At 46.8% G+C, this 24,359-nt stretch overlaps 1 long non-coding RNA gene across 1 annotated transcript in view; it reads left to right on the top strand.

Annotated features, from left to right (window-relative positions):
- LOC138849942 (uncharacterized) overlaps positions 1 to 13,368 on the top strand; it is a 31,581-nt gene extending 18,213 nt beyond the window's left edge. The window contains exon 2 of the long non-coding RNA XR_011389246.2: positions 12,431 to 13,368. This is a non-coding gene — a long non-coding RNA (uncharacterized LOC138849942). The remainder of the gene's footprint in view (positions 1 to 12,430) is intronic.
- The last annotated feature ends 10,991 nt before the right edge of the window (positions 13,369 to 24,359 follow it).

The raw sequence follows: 24,359 nt of genomic DNA, 5'->3' as shown, positions 1-24,359 counted from the left end.
TCTTGTCTCTGTTGGAATTACATTCTTTCCTCTGATATGTTGAAATGTCCCTGCCAGTTTAGCCTTTCCTTAAACTGTTCCCCAATTTGGGGAGCTCCTACCCCCTTCTCTATACTTCCATATCCCAAACTCACCATCTATGAAAAACCTCTCTCTTTCTCTCCCTCTCACTGATATTGTGATGTAAAGATGAATAAATCACAATGTTTTGCCCTCTGGAGCACAGCCTAGTGGCAGGTACAAGTGTGATGCTCAGGAGAAATCTAGAAACATCAAATAGAAATCTAGAAACATCAAACATCCTCCAGCTTGGAAGGAAATCCTGGAAGACCCAAAAGAGGTGGCATCTAAAAGGAGACAGAGCTGTAAACAGGAGCTGGGGATGGGTAGGCAGAGGGAGAAGCAGAAGGAAGTCTAGAGCAACGGGACAGGATGAGCAAAGGTAGAGAGGAGGGAGGAGGAAAATGATGCCAGGGAACCAGGGATGGGGGACTACAGATCCTTTGGGAAATCAGGAATGATGAAATAGGAGGGAGGGATTTGGGACATGGAGCTGGAGAGGTAGACAGAGCCACATCGTCTGACAGATCTTGCTCAGAGACCCTCCTTCCAGTCTTTCTCTGCTAAAACTTTGGAGAATTCTCTTCCCCAAGGAGATCCCGCTTGCTTGCAGTCGTGGGCGATTAACAACCCTTTTGAAGGAGTGGGAGAATGAATCACTGGGGATGGTTTTCATGGTGAGGCTCTGAGTCGTTTGCTGACATACATGACGTTCTTGAACACAGTTCACCAGAGGGCCTCAGCTCTGTGCATATGAGCTTAGACTCACAATCAGATCGTTCATTGATTTTTCAGTTTTTAAAATCACTTACATGTAGATATACAATGTGCCTAGACACTGAGGATATGAAAATAAAAGAAGACACCAGTGTGTCTGGCCCAGGGAACTGTGTTCTTCTTTAAAAGCATGACCTAGGGGCTGGAGCCGAGGCATAGCAGGCTAAGTCTCAGCCTGTGGCGCTGGCATCCCATATGAGCGCCAGTTCATGTCCCAGTGGTTCCTCTTCCAGCTCTCTGCTATGGCCTAGGAAAGCAGTGGAATATGCAGTGGAAGTGGGCCCAAACGCTTGCACCCACATGGGAGACCCTAAAGAAGTTCCTGGGCTTGGATCAGCCCAGCTCTGGCTGTTGAGGCCATGTGGGGAGTGAACCAGCAGATGGAAGACCTTTCTCTCTGTCTCTTCCTCTCTCTCTCTGTAACTCTGCTTCTCAATTAATTAATTAATTAATTAATCCTGGCCTAAGAGGAACCTCTGACCTCATGAAATTCATGTTTGTAAAGATAGCAAGGCAAACGCTGGCCAAATGCCCTCATGAAGATATGCGTTCAACAGAAGGCTGGCAAAGCCACTGATGCCTCATTGAGAAGGAGGCAGTGTGGCATCATAGAAAGGTCGTGGGCTGGGAAACCAACCCCTGCTTTCACAGACTGTTCTCTAATGATCGCCTGCTATATATGACCTTGAAAAATAGCTGACCCTCTTGGTGTTTGTTTTCCCATCTGTGAAAGGCGGTGATGACATGCGTTGAGAGTTGTTTCGAGGATCCCATAAGATCACACCTACGCCTGGTGCATCATAGACAAAGCACAGTTGACTCAACAAACATTCATCTAACGTGTCATTTGTATTCAATCTACCAACTATTTCTTAATCATCAAAGTGCTAAGGATTCAATGATCTAAAAGGCACAATTTGAACTTTTCAGGAAGTCAGCACCCAGTTGAAGCTCTTTTTCAACAACTACAGACAGGAATTTTATTTTCGTGTTTCAGTTTTGCATCCATGGAGCAAGGTTAGTTTCTCTGCTTTTCTCCCAGACTCCATGGAAAATCTCAGCACCTGATAGATGAAATGTTTGTGGAGCCCTAGAAGAATAAAAATCTTGGAGTACAAACCACTATATGTTTATATACAATGTGGCACTAAGTGCACATTCTGAGAAAAGTCACCAACCAACAAAGCCTCCTCTTGTCACTCTCCCCAGGGCTAGGCTGGTGCAGCTTTGCTTCATAGAGCTATAGGGGACAGACTTGTTCCTTCCAGGACACAGGAAAGCTGTGGCGAGTTTTCTGGCTCATGCCCAGAATCTCCGGATGGCTCCTCAGGGGAGGGAAAGGCAGATACGCACACAGGAGTATCAGGTCCTGATATTGCTTCTAAGCTGGAACTATCACTGGGCAGGGAAGCAAGAACTCCCCATGCCAAATGCTTCGTGAAGACCTTGGTGGGGTGGGCTGGGGGTGTCTCCTTCCTCTAGGATTCTGTTTCTTTCTTGGGACGTGTTACACTTGCTCATCTGTTCCATGTGTCCTGACTGTTAGCCAGCAGCTGTTTTTAAGTGATCTGGACCAATCCACAGGGACACTCAAGCATCCAGAGAACATTAGTGATAATACACCTGATAAATCCCTTTCTGCTATGCTGTTTTCCTGCAGAGAAAGAGGGAAAAGACCAACATTCCGGCGATATTCTAGCCCACGGGGCACATCTGCCCCAGATTAAATGACCATTCAGGGACTCATTTCTGAAAATGATTTCTTTGCATTTTGGAAAGACAGCTGCGCCTTCCTGCAGGTTATATTCCATCGAAGGCAGCCCCAACACAGGAGAACGTAGGAGCTGTGGAAAATTTCAGATCACTTTCAATGATGTGCCAATGAGTTTTAATGAAGCAGAATCTATGGAATGACATTATTGTGCATATTTTTTCATTTGTCCCTTCCTTCCTGCCTGTCCTCCTCCTCCTTTTTTTTTTTAATTGAAACTGAATCTTTCTGGGTGACTCAGTTGAGTATTAACTCATCATAAATTTTGTTCCATAGTTGAGTCCTGTAAAATGCATAATCTCAATGAAAGCTTCAGAAGTTTCTCTGCAAATAGATGAGGTCTAGAAATCTAGTACATGTCCAATTTTGAAAAGCAGAATTTGCAAAATACAATGTGGCCAACCTGTATGTGTAGACCATGGTCTGTGCCCACCCCTGCTAGAGTATGCAATGATCTCATGGGTCTTTTCACAGCACAGTTCAGGCAATTCAAGAGCCCCCTGGCCAGTTTCCTGTCAAAAGTAAACCAAGGAGAGTGGGCTCTCCTGCTGGCTTCCAGGTTCTGTTGGCCTACGTCAATGGAAATAAATAAAGATTTGATTTTTGAATGGAAAATAGGAGGAACTTCTGGTGAACTCCAACCATGGAGTCCTAGTCACAAGGACCAGAAATTCTCTTGGGGTAGCTCCAGAAATGGGGATTCCTGTAACAAAGAAGATTGAACATTATGAGAATCATAAAACCTGAGTAGCCTCAGGGAGCTTGAGGCTCAGAACATCTCTGAAACTGAGGTTTTGGAGTCTTCACTCCTGTGACTACATTTGGTGGCCTCAGCGTCTGTAAAGTAAGGCTGCCCAATGCCCTGGCCTCAGTCCTTTGACCCATCATTTCCAGGGACATTTCCTGCAGCCCCTCCCTTAAATCTTGGTCCTACCCTGAGTCTTGTCATTACCATTAACTGCACCACCTCCTGCATCTTGATTTCCAGTATCCCCCATTCCTCTCTGTGGCACTCCTGACCCTGCAATTCCTTGTTCCCACGAGCCCCTCAAACCCACTGCCCTCCCTACTTTCTACCATATTTGGACTCTGCCTCATCTGCCCCAGACATCTTCATTGCACTCTAAACCTAGTGTGGGTCCTGTAATTCCTTATGGTAGAGTCTCTGTCTTACGTGCACACCCAACTCCCAGGCCATTTTTAATTCTACCACATTCACCTGGAAAATCTCCAAGTCTAAACCCAACATTCTGAGTGCTCTGTGCCTGCAGACTCATCTGGGAAAAAGCTCGTAACCAGGCTGATGTTTCCTCCTTCAAATTTATAACCAGAAATCTCCAGTGGACCACCAGGTGAATTTACCACTTCTCTCTCCTCCATTTGCTCTTCCTTTCTCCAAGATAATTATTGCACACTTGCTCCTCTCTCACATCGTCCACATTCCACTCTGTCATCAGGGACTCAATTCTTGTATCATGGAGAAAGTAGAAACAGTCACAAGAAAGTCTCTTTTGAGCACTAGCACAACTAATTAGCTACCCACCTGCCTTGTCCTTCCTCTTCTTACGAAGGGTGAACTTGTTTGAGCACTGGGTCCTGGCACTTCTGTTACTCAAGAATGTCTCTGCTATTTGCTCCTTCTCTTATTCATCATCCCTTCCTGCAGACCAACATTCTGTAAACTCTCCTATCATTGAACAATCTTTTCAGTGGCTCAGCCCCATCGCACCCCAAATATAGCCTCATATCTCTTTTCCTTCCATAGCCAAATTTTCAAAGGAAACTTGATGCTCACTGTGTTACGGGTTTGCCTCCTGCTCTCTTCTTGATCCTCCCTAGTTGGGGTCTGGCACCACTACTCCTCTGAAATTCTGCTTGAGGGGGTGGTCAAGCCCTCTGTGCTACCCCACAGGCCAGGTCTCGGTCTTTACCTTCTCCCTCACAACAGCACTGTCCTAGCTGGTGACCCCTTCCTTCTCGGGACACTTGATTCGCTTGCTACCCGCATACTTCATCCTTCTGCTTTCTTCTTCCTTCCCAGCCTCTCAAGATGGTGCTTCCTTTTGCTTCGTTCTTTTCCCCGTCTAGCCATACCTTTGTGGGTGGTCACCAAATTGCAGCTCCAACCCAAATCTTTTGACATCCACAGGAAAATTTTCAACTCCCCACTTTTTTTCTGTTTAAAAGTCTTCAAGCTATCTGCAATGCAGCGTGTTCACCTCAAAGCAGAATGTTCACCTCAAAGCATTTGATTGCTGCCACTCATTTCTCCTGCCAAGTGTTCCCGATTTCAGTAAGCAGCACCACAATTCTCCTGGTGATTAAGCCAAATACAAGGAATTATCCTTAATTCCTTCCTTTTCCTAGCAGCCTTTATCGAATCTATCAGCAAATTCTATCTGCTCTAACTCTCTTGTGTTTTAATGTTCTCAACTCAAAATGAGAGTGCAAATTGAGAATCCCTTATCTGAAATGCTTGGACAAGAAGTCACTGAGGTTTTTTTTTTTTTTCCAGATTTTGGAATATTTGCATATACACATGAGATACCTTGAGGGTAGAACCTGAGTGCAAACACAAAATTCATTTGTCTCACATACAACTTTATACACACAGCCTGAAAGGAATCTCACACGTTTCTTAGTGCACCTCTGTTTTGACTACAGCCCATCATATGAGTTCAGGTGTGGAATTGTCCATTTGTGAATTCATGTTTGTGCTCAAAAAGTTTCAGAGTTTGAAGCATTTCTGACTTCTGATTTGGGGATTAGGGATGCTCAACCAGTGGTAGAATTTAATGATAGACTTGCTGTGAGGTTTATGTACATAAGGAAGGTATGAGAGATAGCTGCCGAGAACATGGTGGTCACTCAGTGAGCACTCGTAATCATTGCTTTCCAGTCCTGGCAGTCCTGCTGCTCAGCAGCAGTCCCACACCTCCACGTGGTGTTTGAGGCTTTTCAAAGCCTGGCCCCACCTGTTTCTCCACACTCAAGGCCCTCTAGTCATATTGATACCATCACATGATTTACCCATCTGGGCCGGTGCTGTGGCTCAATAGGCTAATCATCCACCTGCGGCGCCAGCATACCAGGTTCTAGTCCCGGTCAGAATGCCAGATTCTGTCCCAGTTGCCCCTCTTCCAGTCCAGCTCTCTGCTGTGGCCCGGGAGTGCAGTGGAGGATGGCCCAAGTCCTTGGGCCCTGCACCCGCATGGGAGACCAGGAGAAGCACCTGGCTCCTGGCTTCGGATCAGTGCGGTGCGCTGGCTGCAGCGGCCATTGGAGGGTGAACCAACGGCAAAGGAAGACCTTTCTCTCTGTCTCTCTCTCTCTCTCTCACTGTCTACTCTGCCTGTCAAAAAAAAAAAAAAAGATTTATCCATCCCTTTGAAAATCAGAGTTACAGAGAGAGACAAAGAGAAAGAGAGAGAGAGAGAGATCTTCTATCTGCTGGTTCACTCTCTAGATAGTTACAATGGCCAGGACTGGGCTAGGCTGAAGCCAGGACCCAGCAGCTTCGTCCCAGTCTCCCACGTGGATGCAGGGGTGCCAGCACTCGCGTCGTCGTCCACTGCTTTCCCAGGCATTCATTAGCAGGGAACTGGATGGGAAGTGGAACAGTGGGACACGAACCAGTGCCCAAATGGGATGCCGGCATCACAGGCAGCAGCTTTACCTGAGGTGCCATAACACTGGTCCCTTATGGCCATATCTTATATTTCTGATAATATCCGCATGAAATTGGCACTAGTATTCCTATTTTCCAGGCGCGAAAACTAGGAGAGACTCCATGAGATGCCAAAAATCATATGCCAGTCAGTAGTAGAGCTGAGTGAAATCAAGAACTTTCTCTCCGAGAGGTCTTATTTTTCCTCCCTGCCATGCTGCCTCTGTAGCACAGACTTTATTGTCCACAGGCCAGGATTCTCTTCTCACTGTGCGTGAAACTCCCTCCATGCCCTTCCTCTCTGCTTCTCCTGCCAAGAAGACCCTCTGCCTCACCTTCCCTTCCTGCATAATTCTTTCACTGATCTCTTAGATTAAAGGTCAATGTTTTATTCTTTGGCTCATTACCTCCCTCTTTCCTGCTGTCACTCATCAAACATTTAAAGAGCATCAAATGGGCCTGGCACTGTGGCGTAGCAGGTTAAGCCACAGCCTGCAGCACCGGCATCCCACGTGGGTGCTAGTTCAAGTCCTGGCTGCTCCACTTCTGATCCAGCTCTCTGCTAATGTGCCTAAGAAAGCAGCAGAAGATGGCCCAAGTCCTTGGGGCCCTGCACTCATATGGAAGACCCAGAAGAAGCTCCTGGTTCCTAGCTTCGGTCTGGCCATTGTGGTCATTTGGGGAGTGAGCCAGCAAAGGAGGATCTCTCTCTCTTTCTGTGTCTCTCCTTCTATTTCTCTGTAACTCTGCTTTCAAATAAATAAATCTTTAAAAAAATAATTTTACAAAAAGAGCATCATGTGTGTGAGATTCACTGTGCTAAGGATGGAACAGAAAGATGAAAAGACTACAGCCCTGGAGATTGAGGGGCTCACATTTTAGGGTATGCACTCTTGGCAGGGCAGTATGCCTCCTCCCAAGGGGTGAATATTGGCTCCTGGAGGCCATAAAATCTTAGTGTAACAGTCTATGGTCATACAAAATTCAAATTCTGATTCCTTAGTATTTAATTTCTTAGTATTTAATTATTTCTCATTGAAGTCTTTTTTTCTTTGTATTTAATTGTCTTGGGTAACACGTTGGCAGCATTGCTACTAAGTTCATGGAAGACACACAAAATACATGTATGGTAGTGCTATGTAACATCAGTGCTACACAACTGTGAGTTGAATCCATGGCTGTGACTGGAGTCTTTCTCTCCAGTCACTTCTTGATCTTGAAGTCTAGTTGTGAAGAGTGGCCTGTGTATGGCTATTGGCTGCCGTGAGCTGCCTTTGTCCATGTTGTTTGTGCTTTATTTTTAGTGGCTTTGTCTTTGAGAAGTAAATGAAAATATTTAATCAATAGTGATCTTTCACTGTCATCTTAATATTGCACTGAATAAAACATAAGTCTTGTATCCTTTTTTTCAGAAACACACAGAGAAGTAGACAAACAGATGGGCAGATATAGAAAGCTTCTATTCACTGACTCACCCCCCCCGCCCAAATGTCCGCAATGCCTGGGTGGGCTGAGGCTGCAAGCTGGGAACTCAATCCAGGTCTCCCACATGGCTGTAGGAACCCAATCACTTGAGTTATCACTGCTGCCTCCCAGGGTCTGCATGGACAGGAAGCTGGAGTCAACAGCAGGACTGGGTATCAAACCCAGGTACTCTCTGATATGAATGTCTTAATGGTCTTAATTGCAAGCCCAAATTCCTGTCCTGTCTTGTACTTTTTAAATGTGCACACATCATTATATACCACATATACCTTACGTAGATTTGTTCATAGCACATCTACAAACAGCATGTGAATAGGTAGACAGTATATCTGTGGTGTTAAAATATCAGCTTCTGGTTGTGCACATCCATAGAACGGTCAGCACCATCTACTTGCAAGTCAACCATGTGTTTGACACGGAGTCATTACTGTAGCGACGGTGGAAAATATAAGAGTATGGTGAAAATATAACAGTAGGATGTGGATGTTAAGATCCTGGTGATGTGGCTTTGCTGAGCTGGTCATTGGCATGATCTATTTCGCATTTCTGGATGTTCTTAAGAAGCCTAGTGCATCCCCATCTTAAGGGCTTTCTGCTCACACTTCCCTCTGCTGAAACAGCTCTTTCTGCCAGGACATAGCTCAGTCAGAATTTGGTTCAGGGCTCTGGTCAAAATTCATGTCCTCAGATGCATGTCTCACTGGCTTCTGGCGCTCTGGTGGTGCTCTTACTAAGCTGTTGGTTTGTTTAAACTTATACTACCTACCCCTTCACTTGATGTCCTATTATGCAACATTTTGTTCATTTTGTTTCTTTTCTATCTCGTTCCTGAGACTGTACATTTCATAGCACAGGGTCTCTTGTTTACCACCGTACTTCCAATATTTGCAAAGCAGGGACACGGTGTTTGTTGAATATGTAAATGAAACATGAATCAGTGATGGAGCCAGGTTTGAGTCTTGGCTTTAACAGAGCACAGCGTGAACACTTCTTCTTCCTTCCTTCAGGTCCTTCTCTGCCTGATCGTGGAAGCACAGCAAGCATCTCTCCCTTGCTAGCTCTTTCTCTGCTGCATCCATCACACCTCCCTCCTTTTTTCTTTCCCTCCCTCTCTTGCTCTGTCTCTCATACCTTTCACATTACAAACGGCTGATACGGGCGAGGTCCTGAAGGGATAGACCTCAGAGGAGCCTCTCCTAGGATTCCTCCTCTCTAGCTGCCTTGCTGAGAATAAGGTTGCAGTGAATACAGGCTTTGAAGGTGCTTTCTTTGCCTGGTGGCCTGGGGAGAGAGGCCCATCATTTGGTCACATGGCACTGGGCTGCCTGCAGGCTCCCACTCCGCCTGCCTTCCAGGTGCTGTTGTCAGGTATGACCAGCGTGCGGGTCTCATCCAGTGCAGTGACAGTCTCCTCCAGGGAGGTCATGCAAAACCGTTCTCCTGGGCTATATCACCCTAATCAATGGCAGACATTGCTTTAGATGTCCTCAAAGTTTCCCGGGAACCATCAGAACACGCATTCCCCTGAGATTCTGGCCTGGGACACCAGACCACTTTGAAATTAAACTGCTTGATGAGTTTAGACATTGCTATGTACATATTTCTGGTGAGATCTAAAAGTACAAGGTGATTTCTATCGTAGGGCTGGAGGCTATGTTTATCTATCACATGAAATGGCAGGAAAGGAAACGCATACTGATTTTTGCAAATGTATCCTTTTTATGGTCTCTAAAGAAATGAAAGAAATCAGAGACTCCATTTGCTATTGCCATATGGAATATAGTGTGAGAAAAATTTACCAGCCTGCAAACCTGCAGTTTCTGGCCTTAAATCTTGCTTATGAGATATGTTTTTCTTCCTACACATGAAACTCCCACAAACATATAAATGGGGAACACACTTTTTAAAATATTTTTTATTGACACATGGATATCACAGAGGAGACACTTGCATGTCACTGAATTATAGTTCAACACAGATGCCCTGTTTATCAAACAGGGTTGTATAAAGCCTAAAGATAGGATTGTGTAAAGCCTTTTAGCTATGGGCTTTCTTTTTTTTTTTCCTTTGTCATTCACATTGCTTTGGAGGTCCAGATGTCAGTCTGTCCTTGGGGCACATTATTAGGGAGTTGGTATTGAAGAGTGTCTAAAGACATGGGCTGTGTGGCTAGCCTTGTGTTGCTATTTGTTTGTTAAGACCAGTGCCTGCAATGCCAGTATCCCACATGAGTGCAGGTCCAAGTCCCAGTTGTTCCACTTCCCATCCAGCTCCCTGCTTATGTGCCTGGGAAAGCAGTGGAACATGGCCCAAGTGCTTGGTCATTCACATGGGAGACCCAGATAGAGTTCTGGGCTCCTGGCTTCGCCTGGCCCAGTCCTGGTTGTTGCAGCCATTTGGGAAGTGAACCAGGGGATAGAAGACCTCTCTGTCTCCCTCACCTTCCTTCCCTTCTGTAACTCTGACTTTCAAGTGAATAAAATAGATAATTTTTTTTTAATGTAAGATCAGGGGCTAGCACTGTGGTCTAGCAGCTAAAGCTGCCATCTGCAGTGCCAGCATCCCATATGGGCACCAGTTTATGTACCGGCTGCTCCACTTCCAATCCAGCTCTCTGCTGTGGCCTGGGAAAGCAGTAGAAGATGGCCCATGTGCTTGGGCCCCTGCACCCACATGGGATACCAGGAGGAGGCTCCTGGCTCCTGGCTTCAGATCAGCACAACTACAACTGTTGCGGTCATTTGGGGAGTGAAACAGTGGATGGAAGACCTCTCTCTGCCTCTTTGTAACTCTGCCTTTCAAATAAAATAAATAAATCTTTAAAAAGAAGTCAGCAGAGAAGTTTTACTCCCCAGCCCTCTAATTATCTGCTGTCACAAGACGGACACCATGGCTCTGAACCCCAGTCACCTCGCTGAGGGCATCAGGAGAGAAGCCACAGGAGCTAGCTACCTCCCCACTAGGGAGCCACAGACCCTGCACTCTCTGTGGGTACCTCTCCCTGCACCTCTGTCAGAGAGGTGTTTAAGGGCATGTTCTCTCGAGACTGCCATAGGAACACCCAAATGACCGTGTGTGTGTGTGTGTGTGTGTGTGTGTGAGAGAGAGAGAGAGAGAGAGGAGAGAGAGAACATTACAATCAATTTCTAGATCTCCCCATATTCAACCACATTCCTGTAAAACAGGGGAATATTATATTGGGACGGGACCTTGGTTTTAAGGTTGTGCCTAGCCACTGGGTGGTCCCATATTGCACAATCAGCTCGTGGCCTTCTATCTGAGAGGGTTGGTGAAGTTCACTTCAGGATTAAGGGCATTTTTTTAAGATTTATTTTATTTATTTGAAAGACAGAGTTACAGACAGAGGTGGAGCCAGAGAGAGAGAGAGATCTTCCATCCACTGATTCACTCCCCAAATGACCACAACGGCCAGAGCTGAGCTGATCTGAAGCCAGGAACCAGGCACTTCCTCCTGGTCTCCCATGCAGGTGCAGGGCCCAAGCACTTGGGCCATCCTCCACTGCCTTCCCGGGCCACAGCAGAGAGCTGGACTGGAAGAGGGGCAACCCGGACAGATTCCGGCATCCCCACCGGGACTAGAACCCGGGGTGCCGGCGCCATAGGCGGAGGATTAGCCTAGTGAACCAAGGCGCTGGCCCGGTGAATAATGTTTTAAAAGTACCTGTGCATTTTTCTGGACTCAGAGTCAGCCCTTAAGGCATTCAGATCTGGCTAAAAAGCCCATGAGAATTTCTCAGGCATGGAAAGCCAAGACACTGTGGGGAAAAAAAAAAAAAAAAAGCCTAAATGAAATATCTCTGTGAGTGAGATCCCAGTGGAAAGAATGGGCCATCAAAGAAGGAGGTACCTTTCTCTGAAGGGAGGAGAGAACTTCCACTTTGATTATGGCCTTGTTTAAATAAGGTTGGAGTTTGTGGACTCAAGAGGCTTCCATAGCCTTGGCAGCTCATGACAAGAGCCTCAGGTGATTACTGACATCATAAATAAGAGTGTCAATTGTTAAATCAACATCAGGAGTCACTGTGCACTTACTCCCCATGTAGGACCTCTGTCCTTGATGTGTTGTACTGTGAGAATTAATGGTAAAACTAGTTTTCAAACAGTACTCTATACTTTGTGTGTCTTTGTGGGTGCAATCTGTTTAAATCTTTACTTAGTACATACTAAGTTGATCTTCTGTATATAAAGATAATTAAAAATGAATCTTAAAGAGTGAATGGGAGAGGGAGTAGGAGATGGGATGGTTTGTGGGTGGGAGGGTAGTTATGGGGGGAAAACCATTATAGTACAAAAGGTGTACTTTTGAAATTTATATTTATTAAATTAAAGTTTTCTTAAAAAGCACCTGTGCATTTAACATCTAAAATTCCACAAAATATTTGTGACATTGGCTATTAACATTTTACCAGGAAAAGGAGTCAATTTTATGATTTTCTTGTCTTATTTCTAAAAATTCAGAATTCTGTAGGCTCTTATCAGACAATAATTTCAAATTATTTAACTCTTATAAAAACCCATCTTTTTTAAAATTTTTATTTAATAAATATAAATTTCCAAAGTACAACTTTTGGATTATAGCAGCTCCCCACCCCCAACCTCCCTCCCACCCACAACCATCCCCGTAGTTAAATTTCTTACTTTGCCCTCAGGTTTCCCTGGGGGATGCTATGAGAAATCACCTGAAGAATCATTTGCTGCTTGCAAAACTGACACAGACCAAAGTAACGTGATGGAGAACGCAGGCACAAACCCATGCATCTATAGCCACCCGATGATCTTCAACACAGGTGCCGACATGGACTGGAGAAGGACAGTCTTCCCAATGAAAAGTCTTGGGAAAATGACAGCCGTGTGCAGAGGAATGCAACTATACCTCTGACTCTCACACATACCCACATCAACTGAACATAGATCAAAGACCCTGATGGGAAGCTGAAATTGGGAAACGACTAGGAGAAAACACATGCGAAACACTCCAAGACATCACTCCCAGCAAAGGTGTTCCGGCTGTGACCCCCCCCGCCTCCAAAACACAGGCAATACAAGCCAAATACACAAATGGCAATAGATCAAATCAAGAAGCTTTTGCACAATGAGGGAAAGACTAGCAAGAGCAAGGAGATGTTATGCAGAATAGGAGGAAGTAGTTATACATGCCTCATCAGACAAGGGATTACTGTCCAGAATGCACAAGGAACAAAAAAAAAAAAAAAAAAACAGTAGCAAAAAGTAACACATAATAGGCAGATGGTCTAAACGGTGTGTTCTCTAATGAAGATACACAAGCGGCCAACTAGTACATGAAACAATACTCAACATCACTATAATCAGTAAAATTCAATGAAGATCATGAGACATCATCTCATCCCAGTTATAACAACTGTTATCAAAATGACAAAAAGTGAGCAAAATGACAAACGCCAGCAAGGACGTGGAGAAAAGGGACTCCTACACCCTGTTGGTGGGAGTGTAAATTAGTACAGGCATTATGGAAAACAAGCAGGTTCCTCAATACACTAAAAATAGGTCTACCATATAGCCAGGATTCTTACCCCTGGGTGTATTGTCAAAGGAAATAATTTTATCAAAGAGACACCTCCACTCCCATGCTTATAGCAGCACTATTCACAATAGCCAAGATGTTGAAGCAATCAAGGTGGCCACTGACACAGAGTAGATAAAGAAAATGCCGTGTACACACAATGGAATATTATTCAGCCATACAAGTCATGAACTCCTGTCATTTGCAGAAACATGGATAGAACTGGAGACTGTGATGTTACGTGAAGTAAGCCAAGCACAGGAAGACAGATTCCAAGCGTTCTCATTCCCAGATGGAAGCCACAAAGGTTGATTTAGCTGAAGGAGAGAGTAGCACAGTGGCCACTGGGGGCTGAGGAGGTTGGGGGGGGGGCGGGGGGAGAGGGCCAGTGGGGCTTAGGCAGTGGAGACATGGAGTTAGGAAGAATGAGTGCTGGTGTTCTGTAGCACAGTTCACAGCAGCCCGTTATGCATTGTATAAAGAACTGGAAGATAGGCGTTTGAAGCTTTCTTGGTACTAACACAAAGAAATGATGACTCCGCCTTGTGGCGCCGGCACACCAGGTTCTAGTCCCGGTCGGGGCGCCGGATTCTGTCCTGGTTGCCCCTCTTCCAGGCCAGCTCTCTGCTGTGGTCAGGGAGTGCAGTGAAGGATGGCCCAAGTCCTCGGGCCCTGCACCCCATGGGAGACCAGGAGAAACACCTGGCTCCTGCCTTTGGATCAGCGCGATGTGCCGGCTGCAGCGCGCGGGCCGCAGCGTGCCGGCCGCAGCGGCCATTGGAGGGTGAACCAACGGCAAAGGAAGACCTTTCTCTCTGTCTCTCTCTCTCTCTCACTGTCCACTCTGCCTGTCAAAAAATAAAATAAAATAAAAAGAAAATAAAAAGAAATGATGACTGCTTAGGGAGAGGAAAATGCTGATGACTCTGATTGGATCATTACACATCGTATACATGTATTGAATTATCACACCATTAATAGGTCTAATTCCTATGTGTCAGTTAAAAATGTTTAAATACAATCTTTCAAAACAAAAAAAGAACCATTTGTTATCTGAATCATTCGTTATTTGAATGAAGTTAGGGAAATGGTACTTCACAGCCTCAGGAGCCACTGTGAAAAACCCTGTATGAGAAATTCCTTTCCAAGTTCAACCCTTGGTAAATATTCAGTTCTGGGGAGCTGATGTGCATTTTTGTCTTCAAGAGTTGGGTAACAAACCATGTTTCCCTTTTCACTTCAGCGGCCAGGAAGCTCGGGGCCAAATATTTGACTCATGTACAGCAACTAGGTAAGTTTAATGGCCTTCATACTTGCATTTTTTCCCTCTAGTTTTTATTCCATGCTCTGTATTCACCTTCACCATGAATCATCACTGGAAAGATAAAAATCAAATTGGCTTAGGAAATTGGCAGGTGCAGACAGAGACTGAGCAGCCAGAGCCATAACCTAATCACATCACAGGAACTACCTGGACCTGGACCCAGACCTGGGCCTCTGCCACTCGCAGCTGCATGGTCCTGAGTGGGAACACGCACTTGGCTGGGACCAGGCACATGTGCAACCTCGCAGCCAGCAGAGAGTGCAAAGAACATACCTCCTAAGCGGCTGTAATGGGACGCAGCCCTGCCTTGCACCTCCTCACACAGTAGGGAGTTCCTGAAACATTGGGAAAGGGCTGGGAATATATATATGGTATATATATCACATATATGATATCTATATCTATATATGTGTGTATATATATCTCAGCCCCCAAACGCACCGTCATTTGCATTTGATGGGTCTTGTTATATGTCCCAAAGCCTTTGTGGAATGAAGTGGGATGGAGTAAATCAATGAACACAAAGAACAGAGAGGATGGGGCTGGCGCTGTGGTGCAGCCGGTTAACGCCCTGGCCTGAAGCGCCGGCATCCCACACCGGACGCCCATGCGAGACCCCCGGCTACTCCACTTCCCATCCAGCTCTCTCTGCTATGGCCTGGGAAAGCAGTGGAAGATGACCCAAGTGCTTGGGCCCCTGCACCCACGTAGGAGACCTGGAAGAAGCTCCTGGCTCCGGATCAGCGGAGCTCTGGCCATTGCAGCCATTGGGTAGTGAACCATCGGATGGAAGACCTCTCTCTGTCTCTCTGTCTCTCTGCCTCTCTATCTCTCTGTAACTCTGACTTTCAAATAAATACATAAATTTTAAGAAAGAAAGAAAGAAAGAAAGAAAGAAAGAAAGAAAGAAAGAAAGAAAGAAAGAAAGAAAAAGGACAGAGAGGAAGAGCTCCAAGCCACAAGTTGGAAGAAACCTTCATTTCTTCACCTTTAGAAACCAAAACCCAATCCCATTCTCCAGCACTGCGGAGCAGTTAGCGCGGCGGCTGCCGGTTCACTCCTGGGACCATCAGAGCCCGAGAGGCAGAAATTTTGGAGCCCAGGGAGGCGGATGCCCCTCGTGGCTGCCACGGACGCATCCCCAGCTCGGAGGCCCGCGTGGCAACCGGTCCCCGGGGACACCGCGCCCCGCAGGCTCGCTCTCAGGGCGGCTTCGGGCGAGGGCCGACGGGCCCTGATTCCTTTCCCAGTGCTGAGCCGCTTCTGGCCGAGCTGAGGTCAGGCCCTGTGGGGGATGGCCCGGGCGCAGGTGCGTGGAGGCCAGGTGGCTTGCGGTCTCCCCGCCTCCTCGAGTGGCGGCGCTGCGCACGGTCCCTGCAGCCTTGGGTCAGCCGGGACCTGAGGGGTAGTGGGCTGGGGCCGTGGGGTCCCCCGCAGCGGGAGAAGAGGGCCAAGTTTTATGCGTTCGAGCGCGAGCGGACCGCCTCCGCCGCCCGCGCACTCCCGCCCGAAGCCGGCACCACGAAGCTGAGTTTGCGGGACACAACCTTGGCCTCTCCTCAGTCCGGACTAGAGTGGGCCGGGCAGCGTGCCCCGCGGGCTGCTTTCCCGGGGTGGCTTGGTTCCCCCGCAGCGCAGCTCCAGCGCGCGCCTCGTAGCCCAGCGGCTCCCGGCGACGTCTGAACGCTAGAGGGCGCCATCGCCCTGGCTTCTAGGCTGGCAGCGCCTCGCCTCTGATCAATGCAAGCACCTGACAGGTGTAACATGAAATAAAACCCGAAAGTTTTCTTCCCTCCCTCCTTCCTTCCTTTCTGCTTTCCTCCTATCCCTCCCCCCTTCCCTCTTCCTCCTTTCCTTCCTTCCTCCTCCGTAAATTATTTGAGTGGCAGACTATCCATCTATCTATCTATAGAACACTCTCATCTGCTGGTTCTCTTTCCACATGCCTGCAACATCCCAGGCTGAGCCAAGTAAAAACCAGAAACCCAGAATTCAACCAAGGTCTTCCAAGTGGATGGCAAGGACCCAACTACCCGAGCCATTACTGCTGCCTCCCAGGTCCTGCATTAGCAGGAAGTTAAGGTCAGGAACATAGCTGGTACTGGAACCCAGTATCCCATATGGAATACCACCAGCTTTTAAACTGCTAGGCAACACCACCCCTAACCCAGTATTGTAGATCCAGGCATAGAGGCTTTGGCTCCCTGCTGTGAATTAAGGTCACCAACGGCAAAATGGGGTAGAATCCCCTCAAGTCAAGTTTAAATGGTTTCCAAGGAAGAGATGATTCCAGGGAAGGGGGAAAATCATGGTGATTCTAGGTGCGAGAAGCCCTGAGCCCTGGATAAAGGATGAGGAAGTGTTTGGAGTGGTTTCAATGGGAAGTGTTCTGTGCTCTGCCACTGTAGTCTTCTCAGAACCATGTGGTATCTCTTCATTCTCTGTGGTGCCCCAGCAGCCACAGGACACCCCTGGTCCAGTATTGTTCCGGGAGCCTCCATTCCTAAGAAGTCCTCTCTCAACCCCAAATCCAGCAGTGGGGTTCCTCCGGGGGGATTGTCCATGTTTTCAAATCTGGTTAGAGCCGGAGCAGACTGTGAAGAAAGCGTTTGCTACATCAGTGAAAACCGCAAATACAATCTCGGAGGTAGTGATCAAAGTTTTTGGTCCATGACCTTTTTCTTGTGTGTGGATACAGGGAGCTTGTATAGTCTCACAGCACCATAAAATCAGGGCTCCCAGAACAGTCCCTCTGAATCTCTGATAGCAGTTAAGGCTTAAAAATAGTAAAAGTCACATTTTAAAAAAATCCATAATGCACATGCCATGCATGCAACCTTCTGCTAATTACCCACAAACACTGGTTATTTGCCATTGTGTCTCATATGTGCCCCACTGGATATGAAGCAGATGTGGTTCTTTGCCTTGGGTCTGCTCACAGTCTTGAGGGAGGAGAACAGGAAGATGCTTTGCTGTGGGACAAGGACCAGAACGTCCAGTACTACCGGAACCTGGGATGACAGCCCAGCCAATGTGCGGGTTTGAAGGCACCTTTGTCCTTCGATAGCTCTGTACCTCCTCATGCACCCTCCCATTCAGCTTGTCCTCATCACACGCTGCCCAGTTCAGGCACGCAGGGCTCTGAGCTCAGCAGTGCCTGGGACAGACGCTCTTCCTGCCCATGTGACTGACATCCTCTTTGTTCCTGCCGACCTGAAAGAGAGGCTTTTTTTTTTTTTTCTCTACTTGACTATATGCATGCAACCAAGTGGATCATATGTCTGCTAAGGAGAAGTGGAAACACCCCTTTCAAAGGGCCACTGGTACCCACAGACAAATGCTGGAAAGAAGAAATGAATTCTGAAGAGTCAAAGAGCAAATGCTAGACGTCTACCTTGAAAGGCTTATGTAGAATTGAGATTTATCAAAATGGTGTGGCTGAGAGAACTTTTAAAAAATGTGACCTTCTGGGACCAGTGCTGTGGCATAGCTGGAAAAGCCGCGGCCTGCAGTGCTGGCATCCCATATGGGCACTGGTTCGAGTCCCGGCTGCTCCACTTCCAATCCAGCTCTCTGCCATGGCCTGGGAAAGCAGTAGAAGACGGCCCAAGTCCTTGGGCCCCTGCACCGGCGTGGGAGACCTGAAAGAAGCTCCCAGCTCCTGGCTCCGATTCGGCTCAACTCCGGCCATTACAGTCATTTGGGGAGTGGACCACCAAACAGATGATCTCTCTCTCTCTCTCTCTGTGCCTCTCCTCTCTCTGTGTAACTCTTTCAAATTAATAAATAAATCTTTTTTAAAAATGTGACCTGTTTCAGGAGAACATCTGGGGACCTGGGAGCAACTTCTGCATTAGTTAAGACTCACTGGGTCACAAATGACAGAGACCCAACAGAAACTAGCCGAGGCCATAGAGGGGAGGGATGACTCATGGGGGGATGGAGCGAGGATCCCAGGCCATCAAGACTTCCTGCCATCACCTTAGCTTCTCGGGGAGGTGTACTCCATTCTGTCTCAAAGATCCCCGGCTTTCTCAGAGGGGCTGGAGCCAAGGTTTCTGGCCATTCTTGGCTGTCATTTGTCAGTTGAGCCATTCGAGAGAAAGGAGGTCATCATCCCCAGCTCCACACAAAGAAATCTCGCCAAAGATTCTTGATATTGCACAGCATCTCTTTCTTTAACCCTAGGCCAGTCGCAGAGGGCAAGTGGAGCACCACAAGGGACCCAGCGCAGGTCCTGGGTCCTTCCCTGGGGCAGAGGCCGGGGGTGTTGGAGGGAGGGAAAGATGAATTTCCCCAATAAGTGGATCTCTTGTCGCTGGAAGGAGGGAGAGAGATCACTGGTGAAGACAATAAAAGGACTGCCACTGGAGGAATAGATTGGGGAGAAAAGTGACATTTCCAAAGATTTAAGTGCCACACACACACTTTTTTTTTTAAACTGCTTATTTATTTGTTTCAAAGGCACAGAGACAGACACAGAGATTTTCCCCCCACTGGTTCACTTCCAAAATGATCACAACAGCCGGGCCTGGTGAAAGTTGATGTCAGGAACCAGAAACTCCACCTGGGTCTCCCATGTTGGTGGCAGGGAAACAAAGACTTGAGCCATCATCTGCTGCTTCCCAGTTGCATTAGAAAGAGGGTGGACTGGAAGTGAAGTAACCAGGACTCAAACCGGCCCTCCAGTAAGGGGTGTGGGCATCCCGAGTGGCAGCTTCACCTGCCACAGCACAGTGCCCACACAGGTTAAATCTCACGTGTTAACATTTGTATTTAAATCCAAAATTTACTTGATTGGGAACTTCTCCTCCAAGTTCTCATGTGGGTTTTAGCTGGTGTCATGGGAAGAGGGAGAACAATGGATTTTCATGGGGCAATCCATTGACAGGTGTGTGTTGGGTTGACCTGTAGTATGAGGAGAGGGATTTCCGTTTTTACATTGTACCATGGCTGTGTTTTATCCTGTAAGAGGACTTGCTGGTTGCCTCCTGAAGCTGTCACACAGAAACACATCTTCTTGTGCTGGGAAGAGTCATTTGGATTCTCCTCTTGGATGAAGAAATGTAAGTAGGAACCTGCTAGACTTGTGGGGCTTATAAAACAGAAGTTCTGGTGGCCGGACAGAGATGCTTTTTCCAATGCTCCTTTGTAACCAGATCTTGCAATTTGGGAGGAGGAAAGGACATACGTGCAGGGACAAGGGAGTTTCCTGGCAGAGAAAAGGAAGTCTAGACTCATAGACCTGCTTTTCTGGTTAAAATCTGACATTCTGAGATGGTCCCAGCTGAGGTCCACTTGCAGATGGGGCCCCCAAAGGCCCGTGAAGAGAACTCACAGGAAGGAGCTTGTGGGGGGATGGTTTACTATAACCCAGCGTGTGTTGGAGTCTGGGTGTTGCCCTTGACCCTGACATCATGTCGAAGAGTCCAGGGTTGAGGATAACACCTGAACTCAAACAAAAGAGTTCACACCAGAGAACGTCAAAGTGGAGAGCAAAATGCAGAGGAAGAGGAAGAAACAAGTTCCTCTGGACCCAACCAGGTCCTGAGTCCTTGGAACCAGAGGTAGAACGGCAGTAAGAGCAGAGAACCAGGGAAATCAGGTGCTTGGTTAACATGGACAGGGGCAGCTCAAACAAATACTTAAGTAAAAAGAACCGAGGCCATCCTTGGAGATCCATCAGATAAAGCAGTTTATTCTCAGAAACATGAGAATGAGAAAAAAAATTGAAAACTCAAACAAAGCAGAGACTTGTAGTCCACCTGTAATTTGGAACATGGGCTTTGAAAACAATTATTTCTTGTGAATAAGGTTCCCACTGTGGAATTTATGGTACTGCTTCTAGGGCCTTTTAGAGATATGTTACACTAACCCAACTACTGTGGGGAAACCAGCTGCCTATTGGATTTTGTTCTTGAGGGACACAGGTAATGAAATAGAGAGTGAACTTGGAGCCTTCCTCTACAATATCTAGCCAGGACAATCCAAGAATAGAGGCCAAGAAATGGAGGCATCTATGCTGGCATTCTCCTTGGGCTCTGGATATATATGCACATTGGAATTCACTGTCCTGTCTGGTTCTCTCTCTGTTAAAAAGTCTCCCCAACATATTTAGCTGAAGGCTGGTAGACTCTGCCAAAACTGTTGGTTTAAGGGGCTTTCCTCCAGCTGCAATGAAGTTACCCATGTGATTTATATTTAAGGTCACTCCAGGGGTGTGGCTGGGCTGGCAGTGTGCTGGCTGGTACGTTGGGACTTGCTAGTATCATTAATGACAGTGCAGCAATGTTGTGCTGCGGAGTCCTGAAGGTCTGAGCACATGTTTCCTTGCTTAGAAAATTCTTTCAACATGCTTAGTTTGCCCAAACTCTAAATGTCACATATTTAAAAAATCAGTTTCTGAGTTAAGAAAGTTTGTTAAATATCCATCACAGTGAGAAGGAGAAACATACTGTCAGATACAAATCTTTAGAAAACCTTGCTGTGTCTGTTTATGATTTTAAAGATTGGACAGTGTATTTTACACCAGGGTCAGGGCGCCATCCCCCAAGAATCAAAATTGAGTCAAAGCTTCTGATTTTGACATATTTACAGGTTTTTCTATATAATGAATGGAAGCTGGCCACCATGGGTGATGCTGTCCTCTTGCAATGCAGTGTCACAGGACCCACGTCTCTTGGATACCAGTAGGGGAAGAAATAGAGGCTAACGTTGTTTCTACATTAAAGAGGGGGGACTTTCAGAGTTCTTGGGTAGCCCATGTAGAAGGGAGGGGAACAAGAGACGGGGCATGGGTAGTAGAGATGGCCAGTAAGAAGGGCACAGAGGTGACCCCAAATGAGGACCATTTAGGAACAAAGACATCTAACGTTGCCTCTTGAGTCGTCTGCTGGGCCCCCTAACCCTTTTTTTTTAATTTATTTGAAAGACAGAGAGGCAGAGAGAGAGAGAGAGAGAGAGAGAAAGAGAGAAGTCTTCCATCCACTGGTTTACTCCTTAGATGGCCAAAATCCAAAGCCAAGAGCAAGGAGCTTCTTCCAGATCTCCCACGTGGGTGCAGGGGCCCAAAGGTTTGGGCCATCTTCTACTACTTTCCCAGGCTATAGTAGAGAGCTAGATTGAAAATGGAGCAGCTGAGACTTGAACCAGCACCCATATGGGATGCCGGCACTGCAGGCGGCAGCTTCACCTACTATGCCACAGTGCCGCCCACCCCCATGGCCTTCTACCTGCCCTATATCTGCAGCAGCGGCTTGCTGTACACTGTAGGGAGCCGGTGGCTGTGTGTGCTGCCAGAGGCCAAAAAGGTGATGCTCTGGTTTGGATGTGATTTGACCATGTCTCCCAAAAGTTTATGTGCTGGAAGCTTGGTCTGCAGTGGGGGGTTTGCAGAGATCACTGGGAGTGCTGCCTTTAGAAGGGATTAATGTAGTTCTCATGGGAACCTTGTAAGTTCCCGTGAGAACAGGTTGTTCTAAAAAGAGCAAGCCTGGTCCTTCAGTCTCTGGCATCCTGTAGCACCTTGTGATTGCTCTCACATGCACTCCTGCAGCTGTGAGGCCACCTGATGCCTTCACCTGAGGCTGAGCAGATGATACGACCTCACCCTGGATTTTCAGCCTCCAAAACTTTGAGCTCAATAAACCTCTTTTCATTATATAACACCCAGCCTCAGCTATTTTGTTATAGCAAACAGAAAAGGCATTAAGACAGACAGTGACAGCTTTCAAAGCAGGATTGCAAGAAGCAGCAGTCACATAGAGACAACAGTAGGTGGACATTAGCATGAGTAGGAGGTTCAAATAAGACGGAACTGGGGCAAATGAACACCTCCCAGAATCCCCAGAAGTACTGGGAGAGGAAAATTGCTGGTTTTCCCACTTCATGTAGTTTAGAAGCTCCAGATATTTTAAAACTAAATACTGAAGATGAAGGTGGCAAGATTCGTGGCTTTTCAGTTACACTGCTCTATGCTCTGTTTCCCCCCCCCCCCAGGGCATTCCCATGGGTTTTGTCATTTTTGTGGTCCTACAACATGCTGGTGTATCCGAGGGTAAATGGCATGGCTCGGATTTTCCTAAACCAATACGCTTCAAACACAGCAACTTGATGTGAGCAGCAGGAGAGAGCAAGGAACAACCCGGCTCAGTGTGCTGTCTAGGTATTTGAGTTCTGTAGAAGAGAGTCTTGAATGAAAAACATCACATTGAACAGTTGCCATGAAGATTTCTTCCAGTTCTCTGTGGGGGAGAAGGGCAGCTTGGATTAATTGGCTGCAGTTATTGGTTTCCTTTCATCTGCAGCCATGTAAGACAGATAACCACAGGACTGTAGTAATTACAGTCATCAGAGTGATTTGCTCAAGGTAAACCGAGCTGGTGGAGTCCTCAGGATTCTGTAAACATTTTGTCAGTTTGCACATTTTGCAGACAACTTTGAAGGAAACAGCAGCTTGTTTAACGGGCTTCCTTGGGTAAGCTCTGTCCTCAGAGATACTGACTCTGGCTTTTAATCCCTCTTGCATTTAAGCTGATGCTGTTATTATGTTTTTAACCATCAATCAGCCTGCCTTGATGGACATTTGAAGGCTGTGGTGAGGGCGGTGGGTCTGGCAGGACAGTTTTCCCGAGGATTCCAGCAGCAAGCCGCCTCTTCCTGCTGCCTCACGGGTCCCTTAGCCTTCGTTTCTCCTGATTGTTTTTCCTGGAATGACTGACATGGTCACAACAGCTGAGTAATCAGGCAGAGGAAGGAATAGAAAAGTCTTGCTAAGGGAACCGTTTACTCCAAAGGAATTAAGGAAATTGCTGTTACTTGGCAGCTTTGGATTTTCTAGCTGTATATGCCAAGCTAAAATGTGTTAGAGAATCATTCTACGGGCTGGTGGGTAAAGCGGTTGCCTTCAGTGCCGGCATCCCTTATGGGCGCCGGTTCAAGTCCCGGCTATTGCAGCCATTTGGGGAGTAACCAGTGGATGAAAGACTGCTTTCTCTCACTGCCTCTGCTTCTCTGTAGCTCTTTCAAATAAATAAATAAATCTTTAGAAGAAAGAGAGAGAGAGAATCATTCTAAAGGAGTGGGTTTAAAAAAAACTTTTAGCCTGTAGTAAGAATTCTACAGGGCAAAGCACGCACACAAATACACGCACACACACATCAAAAGTTTTCTGCAAGAATGTTCTGTGCACAAGGTTGCCTCTTCTCTTTTCCTGTCCTCACGTTCATTCTCTCCCCTGCCCTCCCCTCCCTACCCTTCCCCCCTTCTTCTCGTCATTCTTTTTATCCTTTCATTTCAATAATTGCTGATCACTTCGTGTTCTTCTAAAGTCATAACCCACCACCCTTCCAAAATTCACAATGTATAAAACACTGCATTGTAGAGCATTGGGCACTGGGTCACAACATGTAAATTATCTATTTGATTTTTTTAAAGATTTTATTTGAGAGATAGAGTTATAGACAGAGAGAGGGAGAAATAGACAGAAAGGTCTTCTACCTGCTGGTTCACTCCTCAAATGGCCACAATGACCAGAATTGGGCTGATAATGAAGTCAGGAGCCAGGAGCCAGGTGCTTCTTCTAGATCTCCCACACAGGTGCAGGGGCTGAAGCACTTGGGCCATTTTCTACTGCTTTCCCAGGCCATAGCAGAGAGCTGGATTGGAAGTGGAGCAGCCAGGACTCGAGTCGGCACCCATATGGGATGTTGGC

This window comes from Oryctolagus cuniculus, chromosome 6 (genome assembly GCF_051225735.1).
Source record: "Oryctolagus cuniculus isolate XC-2025 breed Fujian yellow rabbit chromosome 6, ASM5122573v1, whole genome shotgun sequence".
NCBI classification, from domain to species: domain Eukaryota; kingdom Metazoa; phylum Chordata; class Mammalia; order Lagomorpha; family Leporidae; genus Oryctolagus; species Oryctolagus cuniculus.
This window is presented reverse-complemented; position numbering and strand designations above follow the sequence as displayed.